Source organism: Saccostrea cucullata, unplaced genomic scaffold (assembly GCF_032062105.1).
Source record: "Saccostrea cucullata isolate Sc308-1 unplaced genomic scaffold, CSIRO_AGI_Scuc_v1 ctg276, whole genome shotgun sequence".
Classification (NCBI taxonomy): domain Eukaryota; kingdom Metazoa; phylum Mollusca; class Bivalvia; order Ostreida; family Ostreidae; genus Saccostrea; species Saccostrea cuccullata.
In genome coordinates this window covers 58,315-69,120 of record NW_026930478.1, presented here as the reverse complement: position 1 = coordinate 69,120, position 10,806 = coordinate 58,315, and the positions used below count along the sequence as shown (strand labels likewise).

Here is a 10,806-nt window from a genome sequence, read left to right as displayed (position 1 = left end):
TACAAAATGGTAAAATAAAATACATGCATAATAAACATCACGAGGATTGAAATACTTTTTTTATTAAATGCAGAAAAGAATCTTAATTTGTAATATACAAAAAAAAACAACATCTATTTATATATACAGGGACAAAAAATGTATACAATTATGAAATACTTTACATTAATAAAATGTGTATTGGTATCAAAATATATACACACTTTTCTACAGTAAACCTTTTTTTTTCAAGCTTATATAAACAAACATAACAGCACTTAGTTAAAAAAAGAATGAGATGAAAATTAAAGAATTTTAACAATAAATTTACAGATGATATATATTTTTCTCATATCATTAAATTAGAAGTTCAGATCTTTGCTAACGACACAAAAATTACCAACAAAAACAACTTTGAGAAGTTACCAAGTAAAAAAGGTAAGAACAATGTAAGCTCATTGGGAGCCATTGCAGTACTTAACAAATAAGATAAGGGATTACTTAATTTAAGAATGTTTACCCAATCACCAGTATTTATTTAAAGTTTAGATTAAAGCATTTCTTTGTGATCAATTTGCATCATCTCCTTTTTAATATAACTTAAATGTATTATTTTTCTTTATTTTTAATTTATGAAAATAGATATGGAAGATTTTTCAAATAAGACAAAGATGGGCATCGACTTACTTCTGCGTACTTTGCCAAACAAAACAGGTAAACATGTATAGAAGCTTTCCCCCGTCAAATATCACAAGTGTAAAACTAACCACTCTAAATATTTGCAGATTTTGATATCTGGAAAGAAGAAAGCAAGAAAAATTCTTACAGAGTAATTCATGCAATGAGTAAGTTGAAATATTTAAATTTGTAAATAAAGAAAACTTATTTTAAGAGTTTACAAAGATTAGTATTGTAAAAGGTTACGTCTCGTAGAGATATCCCTTTTTATCGTTTTATAGAAAAGTAGATGTATCATTATAATTAATCAATTAATTGTTATCCATCAACAAAGCTTTCTGATAAACGTGATGACTTTAACATTTCAATCGTCAACTTCCCTCATGTATACAGCATTATACATTGTACCTTTATTACCTGTATACACGGTTTGTATCTCTCAGTTGATTCGATACGCAAGAGTATTCTCTGCGTAAGAACAATTTCTCAAAACGAGGTTAGTTATTGACAAACAAACTGATGAAACAACAATATTGTTTTAGGTCATCGTAATGATGACCTAAAACAATATTCTTGTTTCATTCTTAGTTCTATGGTCGATACAATGACCTTGCCAGCAAATAATTATTATCAAGTCAAATACTGACTGACATTTTACATACTAAAGGACTTTTGCGAGACACTGACTTATACAGTTGACGGCTTACTTGTTAGGCCATTATTTACACACGGAATTGACGAAAGATTTTCCCGTTATTTTCCGATCATGACAAGAAGCACTCGGCGGTTTGACCGGTCGGCAGGGGATGCTTTCTTCTTTATGAGAGCTGATCCCACCTCTTGTGTTTTTGACGTCCGTGTTTGCTGTTCTGCTTCAAAATTTGTGTATTGATTAAAAGATTGTTTTAGTTTGAATGCTGTTTGTTATCTCCGTATTTTTCAGTATGTTGAAATGCATTCTACCAATTGATTAATAGTTCAATTTTACAATCCAGTGTCTCTTTGTCAGGGTGTAAAAGAGACTGTCTTAATCGAGCTGATGGGGACTACCAGTCTTGTTACACGTGTGAGGGATTTATTACATGTTCAAACGGTAAACTGGAAAATCGGGACTGTGCTCAATCCTATACAAACAGGACACTATACTGGGATGATTTTATAAGACGATGTCTTTTCAGTTCGCTCACCTGTGATCCATTGTATATACATGTATTACCTGACGAAGAAAATAATTCAACTTCAACTCCATAAATCGTCACAGAAATTTTTTTTAAAATTCCTTTGAGAATTTAATTCAGTGACTTGCATTTGTTAATTCTGTGAATAAGATTTTTTCAACTTCATCCTTTGCCTGGATCACAGGGTTGTTTAACACTTTTATTGTATTTTTAAAAACATATAGAAGAAAATTATAATTTTGTAATGTGTTGTTCAACAGGAATATACTGGTTAAAATTGAATATATATTAATTATCAGCCATTCAATGTATTGACTATCTAATTCATATAGAGAAACTTTGGTACGCAAGAAACAGAATTTCTATATACTCTTTAAAATAATATATTATTATAGTATTTATTCTACATAATAAAAGGCAGAAATTAGTTGCTTTGTGTCATTTTCATATATCAATATACCTTGAAGTTTTTAAAAATATCATTTTATACTTCTTCAAAGTGAAATTCAAAAACATTTAAATGGAGCATTCCAGAAAATTGACAAAGGTTTTCAAAGGTTTCTCTTAATGTCTTAAATGGATGGAAAACTTGTAAAACTAAATATTATAGTCTTACTTTGTCATTGGTCATTTGCAAAATAATCTGGTTCAAAAACTATAAGTACACCAAAGTTGATATTAAAGATGTTTGATATTCTGATTGACAATGTCTATTTAAAAGTTTCTATGGTTCGTATATTATCTATCTATCAGAATTCCTTTCGCTATTATTGCACCTAGTTATTAGCATGTATTCATATAAAGCAAAATTTATGAAAAGTTTCTACTGGAAAAGAAGTAAACTAGTGCAATAGACTTTAAGCCAACATTCATTTAAGAAGGACGTTTTATCGTAAACAATATTCATTTTCATTCATACGTTGATTCCACTTTTCTACTTTCTACTGGAAATAAAAGATACCACAGAGTGTGATACATATGTTTCCTATTTGGAAATTTTACGAGAAAAAGTTTTTAATGTTTACTTTACAACAAAACATTATGATAAACATTATGAATTGAACATCTTCCATCGTCAACTGAGCTTTTCTCACGACAAAATACACATACCACCTTAATAGGAGTAAGGAGTTCATGTCTTTCTGTTCATTCGATACACAAGATAATACTCTACATACAAACTTTTCCTAAAACAGGCAAGTTAATTACAAAAAAATATCATTGAAACAATTAGTACCAAAAGTCTCGTTTTGAATTAAAATGTTGCAAATTCTATCGGCGATGCATGACCTTGTAACCAAATACAATAATTGGACCAAATGCTGACTGACTTTTTTCATATGAATTATAAGGAATGATACGGAGACAAAAACAGTATTCAATATCAAAGTCCATAAAACAATACAAAAAAGGACCAGAGCAAACAGAGCAAAACGGACCTCCAAGACATCAGAGGTGGAATCAGGTGCCATGGAGGAGTGAGCATCCCCTGCCGATCGTTCACACCCGCCATGTACTCCTTGTCATGATCGGGAACTAACGGAAGAATTCGTCGTCAATTCAGTGAATAAATAATGGAGTAAGAATTGGTATGAAAAACGTCAGTCAGCATTTGAATCAATGATAAATTGTATTTGCTGACAAGGTCATTGCATCGACCCTGGAACTTACGAAATGATGACTTTAAACGAGACTGCTGATATTCCTGTTTCATCAACTTGTTTGTCAATAATTTACCTTGGTTTAGAAATTGTTTATAGGTAGAGCATGCGTATCGAAGCAACTGAGAGATATAAACCCCGTATGCAGGTGATGAAGGTATATTGCTGCATAAGTAAGGGAAGTTGACGATAGAACAGTTAAAGTCATCACGTTTATCATAGAGCTTGGTTGTTAGATTACCATTAACGTCTTTTTCAAGTAAAATATCCAAGTATGAAACAGATGTGTAAGACTCTGTGGTATCTTTCATCTCAAGTTCAGCAGTATATAAAGTATCGACATAAGAATGGAAATTACCATTGTTAATTAACAATACGTCGTCGATATATCGATATATCGTTGAAAGCCACAGCAAGTGTTGTCCTCTTTTCACGCATAAGATTTCGCACAAATCTGCGTCATGAAATACAATGAGTATTGTAATCTTTAAACAAGAGGCCCAGGGGCCACATCGCTCATCTGAGCATATCGACTAGGAAAAAGCACAAATCATGCAGATCATAACTGAAAAGTTTACTAAAGGGGGAGGGGGGGGGGGCTTGAATTTTAATACTACTTGAGAATGCCTTCATATAAATACATCATATAGCTTTGCTTTTCTTGATAAAAAGATTTTTTAAAAACATTTTCTTCCTATATACATGTATAACTTCATAATAATTTGAATTTGATTCCCCATTGTTTCCGTCCCAACCCCCAAGGGCCATGATTTGAATAATTTAAATCTTCAATACATGAGGTGTCTTACATATCAATATGACTAAACAAAGCTTTTTTGTTCTTGGGATTTTCCCCTTAAATTGGCTTTATTTTTCTACACTACCCGAAAATGCTTCCATATAAATACTACTATCACTAATCATGGCTTTGCTATTCTTTAGAGAAAGACTTTTAAAAATATATTTTAATGTAAAATTTGGATCCCCAATTGTGACCACATCCAATCCCCGGGTGTTATGATTTGAACAAACTTGAATCTACACTACATGAGGATGATTCCATATAAATATCACTAATCATGGCTTTGAAGTACTTGAGAAGACGATTTTAAAAGATTTCCCTATATACTCCTATGTAAAACTTTAATCAGCCATTTTGGCCCCACCCTACCCCCTGGGGGTCATAATTTGAACAAATTTGAATCTACACTACCTGAGGATGATTCCACTTGAGTTTCATCTTTCCTGGCCAAGTGGTTCTTGAGAAGAAGATTTCTAAAGATTTTTCCTATAATTATTCCTATGTAAAACTTTGATCAGCCATTGTAGCCCCACCCTACCCCCAGGGGTCATGATTTGAACAAACTTGAATCTACATTGCGTAAAGATGATTCCACATGAGTTTCATCTTTCCTGGCCCAGTGGTTCTTGAGAAGAAGATTTTTAAAGATTTTCCCTATATAGTCCTATGTAAAACGTTGATCGGCCATTTTGGCCCCATCCTACCACTGGGGGTCATGATTTGAAAAAATTTGAATCTATACTACTGAGGATGCTCCCATATGAGTTTCACCTTTCTTGGCCCGGTGGTTCTTGAGAAGATTTTTTAAAAATGCCATTAATTTTTCACCAATTTATAATTATCTCCCCTTGGAAGAGGGTGTGGCCCTTCATTTGAACAACCTTGAATCCCCTTCACCTAAGGATACTTTGTGGCAAGTTTGGTTAAAATTGGTCCAGTGGTTCTTGAAAAGAATATGAAAATGTGAAAAGTTTACGACGACGACAACGCCAACGACGACAACAGACAACGGACAAATTTTGATCAGAAAAGTTCACTTGAGCCTTCGGCTCAGGTGAGCTAAAAAAGGAGGAATGTTCATGTATAAGTGCTCCTTGTAAATCTGTTTGTGAGTCTTTGGTACGATTGTGTCAAACCATACCTTTAAAACGGAGAAATCTTGAAAGGTAAATCCAGACACAAATTATGTTTTGACCCATAGAATGAAAATAGAACTTGAAGAAAATTTCATTATTAATTTTATTTTGCCTAGAATTTTATTGTTTGTTTTCTCTTATGTTCGTGTTACGGTTTGTCAGCAGTGAATAGGTTGTGGCAATATCTGAGCAAGTGTTAAGACAATATATGATTTTGCACTCATGCAGACTTAAGCTTCACGCAACACTTTGGTTTTCCAACAAATCTTACTCAGTCAACAATTGTTTACTTTAGCCTCGATAAAAAAATCTAAAAATTGTGCAAAACTCATAATATGCCTTCTAAATTTTAGTTACAGTTAATAAAAATATACTACTACAAGCTGATTTAAAGGATCAAGAGATATACTTAAAATAATAATTGAGTGTAACTTTGAAAAAGGATTCGATTATTTTCATTGATGTACAATTGCCAATGCAAATATATTTTGATAAAATAACTAATCTGTGGAACTTCTCATTCTTTAACATTTCCGTGTACTTATTTTCATAAAATGAGGGCGATATCATTAATTTTGATATAGTAATTTTTCTCTTTTTAAATTTAGTCTGGTACAATTACTCAACAGAAAATTTGTAATGGACATACTTAAGGGCAGGTGAGTAGTTTTCAGATGTAATCAATAATGCTTCTATCCAAAATAAAGTTACAGTCAACAATATTATACTTGTTTGTGTCTTTCAATGTAAACTTGCATCAAGATACACAATTATACAGATAGTTTTAATTTTATTAATGCACGAGGGTTGTTCGAAAAGTTCGTGGACGATGTCAATCTTCGTTATATTACTCACTAGAAATTTAAAATAAGCACGATACAATATGTAAAAATATATGTTTTGTTGACGTGTGAAGTTTCATTGCATTCTATTTCACAGAAATCAATTTATTTCATTTTAAATTCAACATGTTTTGTACCCGCGGTGCACAGTTAACGGCAATGTAACGACAAAACATAGCGTCAAGATTTCTTAAAAAATACTTTCCTTATACATCTCACCGAGTATTATCCAATAACCACTCATTAAAAACCTTTTTCTAATACTTGACATTCTTTTTTTTTTTTACAGTTGTTCTCGATGTATAATTTCCTTTGTAAAGGTTTTAATTTCTTTGATTACTAAACTCGGTTTTCACAGGATAAGCAACTCTGAAGCGCGTATGTCTTTCCTTGACGTTCCAACTTTTTCAAGTTTTTGTTCAGAATTTTACAGTTAAACCGTTTCTTCACAGATTGTCCTCATTCGATACAGAGTCTCTGTAACTCAAATACTGTCTGTATTATTTGTCCACACAAGCAAAAATTGCTTGAAACATAATGTTTTATTCCTCACATATTAAAAGTTTATTCGAGATTTTTCCTAAGTAAAACACAAAATTGCATCGTTGTCTGGTGTTCCATGACGATCTAAAACGTCATTGTTTTTGTCGTTTTCAATACGGACTACCTATTTTCTAAAGTTGATATCTTTTCAACGAAGCAAAATATCAAGCCATAATTTGGAATACGAATCGATGTAGCAATTCTTAATTTGAATTTCTTGGCTGTTTTCCGTTTTTGCTCCATTTAACAGAGAATATGACTACAAACATTATTTAGTGTATTGTCTGTAATTTACTAAATTTTGACCTGCTCCGCGACCCGATTTTTGCATTTTTAAAATCTGGAGAAGTTTTGAATAAATCGTGATATTTTTAAAAAAAAATTAATACAAATTATTTGAATTTATTGTTAAAATATTTCTACCAAATTTTGATAACATATGACGTCAAATAAAAAAGATATGACAGAAGTCCACGAACTTTCCGAACAACCCTCGTATATCAGAGCAGATATGGAGAACCTTTAACATAGATAAAGATGCATATCCAACTGCTTCACAAAACAAATCCGGTAGATATCATTTTTTGTGATTATATATAACATTCTTTTGTCACTCGTAGTTAAGAGTAAGATTTATCTTGTAAAATATTTGCAGATTTCAATGTTCAAGGGAGATTTACATAGATTAATTCAAGCAAGAAGTAAGTAAATGTTTGGAGAATCATTAATTAAAATCATCATAATTAGATGTAACCCCTTTTGCATAAAAATGATTACATAGTACACGTATATGTAAAATGAATACAATTCAGCAATGTAAAGTAGAATAAACAGTTTTAAATTTGGAGAATTCTATTTTTTTCTGTAGGATGCAAGCTGTCTTGACTAAGTGGATGGAGACTACCGTCATGTTTTACTTGTGAAGGATTTATTACATGTTTAAATGGTATTTTAAGAACATGAAGTTACGCTCAACAGGATAGCTACCCGAGAATTTATTGGGATGTTGTCGATAAGAGATGCCTTTATACCTCAAAAACCTGTGATTCATCTTATACTCTTTCTGAAGATCGAAATAAGTAGCTGTTCGTTTAATAGAATATATATATATATATAAGAGTATACTGGTATGCAAACTAATAAAGAGTACAACCCATGCAAAAATAAGTCGAATTTACCCAAATGATGTAGATTTAGTGATTTCGAGGGGGAAAAAGCTTCGCCTGCTACATTGTATATATATGGAGGAATGAGCATCCCCAGCTGACAGGTCACATCCGCCGTGTGCTCCTTGTCATGAATGGGAAATAACGGAAAAATCCATTCACAATTCAGAATGTTAATAATGACCTAAAAGTAAGTATATCAGTAAGCAATTGACTAAATGATAGATTGTATTTGCTGACAATGTTATGGTATTGACAAAAGAATTCACGAAATTTACGACTTCAAACGAGACTGCTGATATTCTTGTTTCATCAACGTGTTTGTCAATACTAGTACTGAGTAACTTACCTCATTTTAAAAAACTGTTCATTCGTAGAACATGCTCTTGCATATCGAAGCCATTGAGAGATATAAACTCAATATGCAGCTGATAAAATAATTTTATTTCGTAAAAACATTTATGGATACTGATGGATTTTCTTCGAAAGATTTTTTAATTACTTAGTATTCCTTTGACAAGCCTCTCTGTTCGACACTTTCTAGGTCTGAAATACACATTCTGTTAACTGTTTTTTGTACCATGCATATCTCATTGCAAAAACTGTGAAATTAAGATTTTATGATGGTTTCTGCTATATTTGTTTCTTTCTAACATATTAAATGTGTTAAATTGAATTTGGTATTGTCAATTATACTATGTGCTGACATACATTGATTGCTTCGCCATATATTTATTGATAAATGACCATTCGTTTCCAACCTTGCATTTTAGTTTGTGTCAAATAGAGCACCGCAATATCAGATATCCATAAAGGTATTGCTGTAAGCATGGAAAGTTGACGATTGAAAAGTCTTCACTTTTATCATGATGGTTGGTTGTTAGATTACCATTAACGTCTTTTTCAAGTAAAATATCCAAATATCAAACAGATGTGCCAGACTCTGTGATATTTTAATGAAAATAACCATTGTTAATTTATAATATGTCGTAGATATATCTAAATAACGAGTTGAAGACCCGCACAAGTGTTTTCTTCTTTTCATTGATTAGATTTTAAACAAATTCTCTTCATACGAATAAAAAAAAAAAGGTTTGCTTATGATAGTGCGTAATTTGCTTATGAGGGCTGTTCAATAAATAATGTCCTCGGTGCTCGAAAAGAAGCAAAAGACGCTTTTCAATGATTTAGTCTTCATGATTTAACTTATTCATCTCTTTTTATTAAAACACATGTCCGTAACATTTTTATCTCATTTCTGATTCTTTTTAGAACTCATTTTTGGGTATGACCCTTAGTATACTGGAAAATGGCAGTGATTTCTTGGACTCGTTTCTTCCTTCTGAAATGTGTTTTTTTCAAGTTTGGAAATGGAAACAAGTCAAAAGGTCAAAGATCTGGCGAAAATTTTTAATGTGAAAAAACATTAACTTTCTGTTTATCCCGAAAACCCCTTTACTCTTCGGGGCGTGCGGGTTTGGACGCTGTCATGAAGAAATTTAATGTAGTGGATTCCTGATTCTAGGTCCTTCCTTTAATAAACCTTTCGATTTTTTTTGCAAAATAATTGCTTTCTAGCCTCCTCTAGATATTTAACTGTCTCCCCGAATACGAATTTGAACAACAATACCACTATTATTTAAGAAAATTGCATATAAATCTGTCTTTGTGCTCTTGCAATTCTTTGCTCTTGTCAGACCTTCGCTGTTTTTATCAAGTACATCTTATGGTAAATTTTGTTTTGAGGGTTTAAAGCAATAAATTCAAGTTCCATTATCTGTTTTAATATCAAACAAACGTGGATAACTAAAATTACCGATATTTTAAAATAATTGTTAAGACATTTGTACACGCTGTCGTTTTCACTCATTTTTCAAAATATAGGGTGACCTTTGAGTACTAAGCTTTTTTACCGTCAAACGTTTCTTAAAAACAGTGTAAACTACTCCCAAAATGATGTCTTTCAAATTTGCTTTGTGTCTTAAAGTCAATCATACATCATAAAATATTATTTGTTGAAATTTGGCAAACAGTACATAAGTTGTTCTAATTTTTTGTTGGCATGGACGGTACCCATTTCTTATACCCATTATATAATTTTTTATCATTGAAATCCAGCTGCTCATTTTTCTATAAAACAGGCATTGGTTGCTGTAAATGTCACATATTTCAGAGAATATTTCTTTGAGATTTTTAGCAAAGTTTTACAGCAGCTTTAATGAAGCTTTATTTTTCACTCTAGTTTACTTATTCTTCACAATTCATTTATAATGCAGTGTATGGAATAGCCCTTGTTTTCCAGCGTCTCACAATGAAACTATGTGATGAAAAGTGATCACATAAACTGTTATAAATTCATTAAGGATTAAATAATGAGAGAAAGTCAAGCACAATGTCGTATGATATATGTATTGTATGTCATACAGTTCAGGACATTATTTATTGAACAGCCCTCGTATGACACTGCGTAATTGGTACACATGAGGATTTCATTAGATGGTAAGAAGACTTGGTCTCCGTAAACCAAATAGATATTATCCATCAGAAACGCATCTTTTAAAAATCAACTTCAAGTTTTTTGTGTGTACAATCAATTTTTTTTGTTCCACGAAATAAGATAACGAACAATGACAAGGTCAGTAAATTTACGATCTCTAGTAGCTGTCAACAATGTCAAAAAGCGTGTACTTATATCTATTTGTGGTTTGGTTGAAAATAAAGTTGAAAAGTCGTAACTATGTTTTAATGTTGTTGATTTTGGTAAACTTTTGCGATTGCAAATTTAAAATTTTCCAAAAGTTTCTTGAATATTTTAAGCATA

The 10,806-nt window shown here is 31.7% G+C and overlaps 1 long non-coding RNA gene across 1 annotated transcript; it reads left to right on the top strand.

Annotated features, from left to right (window-relative positions):
* Positions 1-344: 344 nt before the first annotated feature.
* Positions 345-1,894, top strand: LOC134228720 (uncharacterized). Its single transcript, XR_009984058.1, has 3 exons — positions 345-417; positions 765-824; positions 1,667-1,894. It is a non-coding gene; the product is annotated as an uncharacterized LOC134228720 (long non-coding RNA).
* The last annotated feature ends 8,912 nt before the right edge of the window (positions 1,895-10,806 follow it).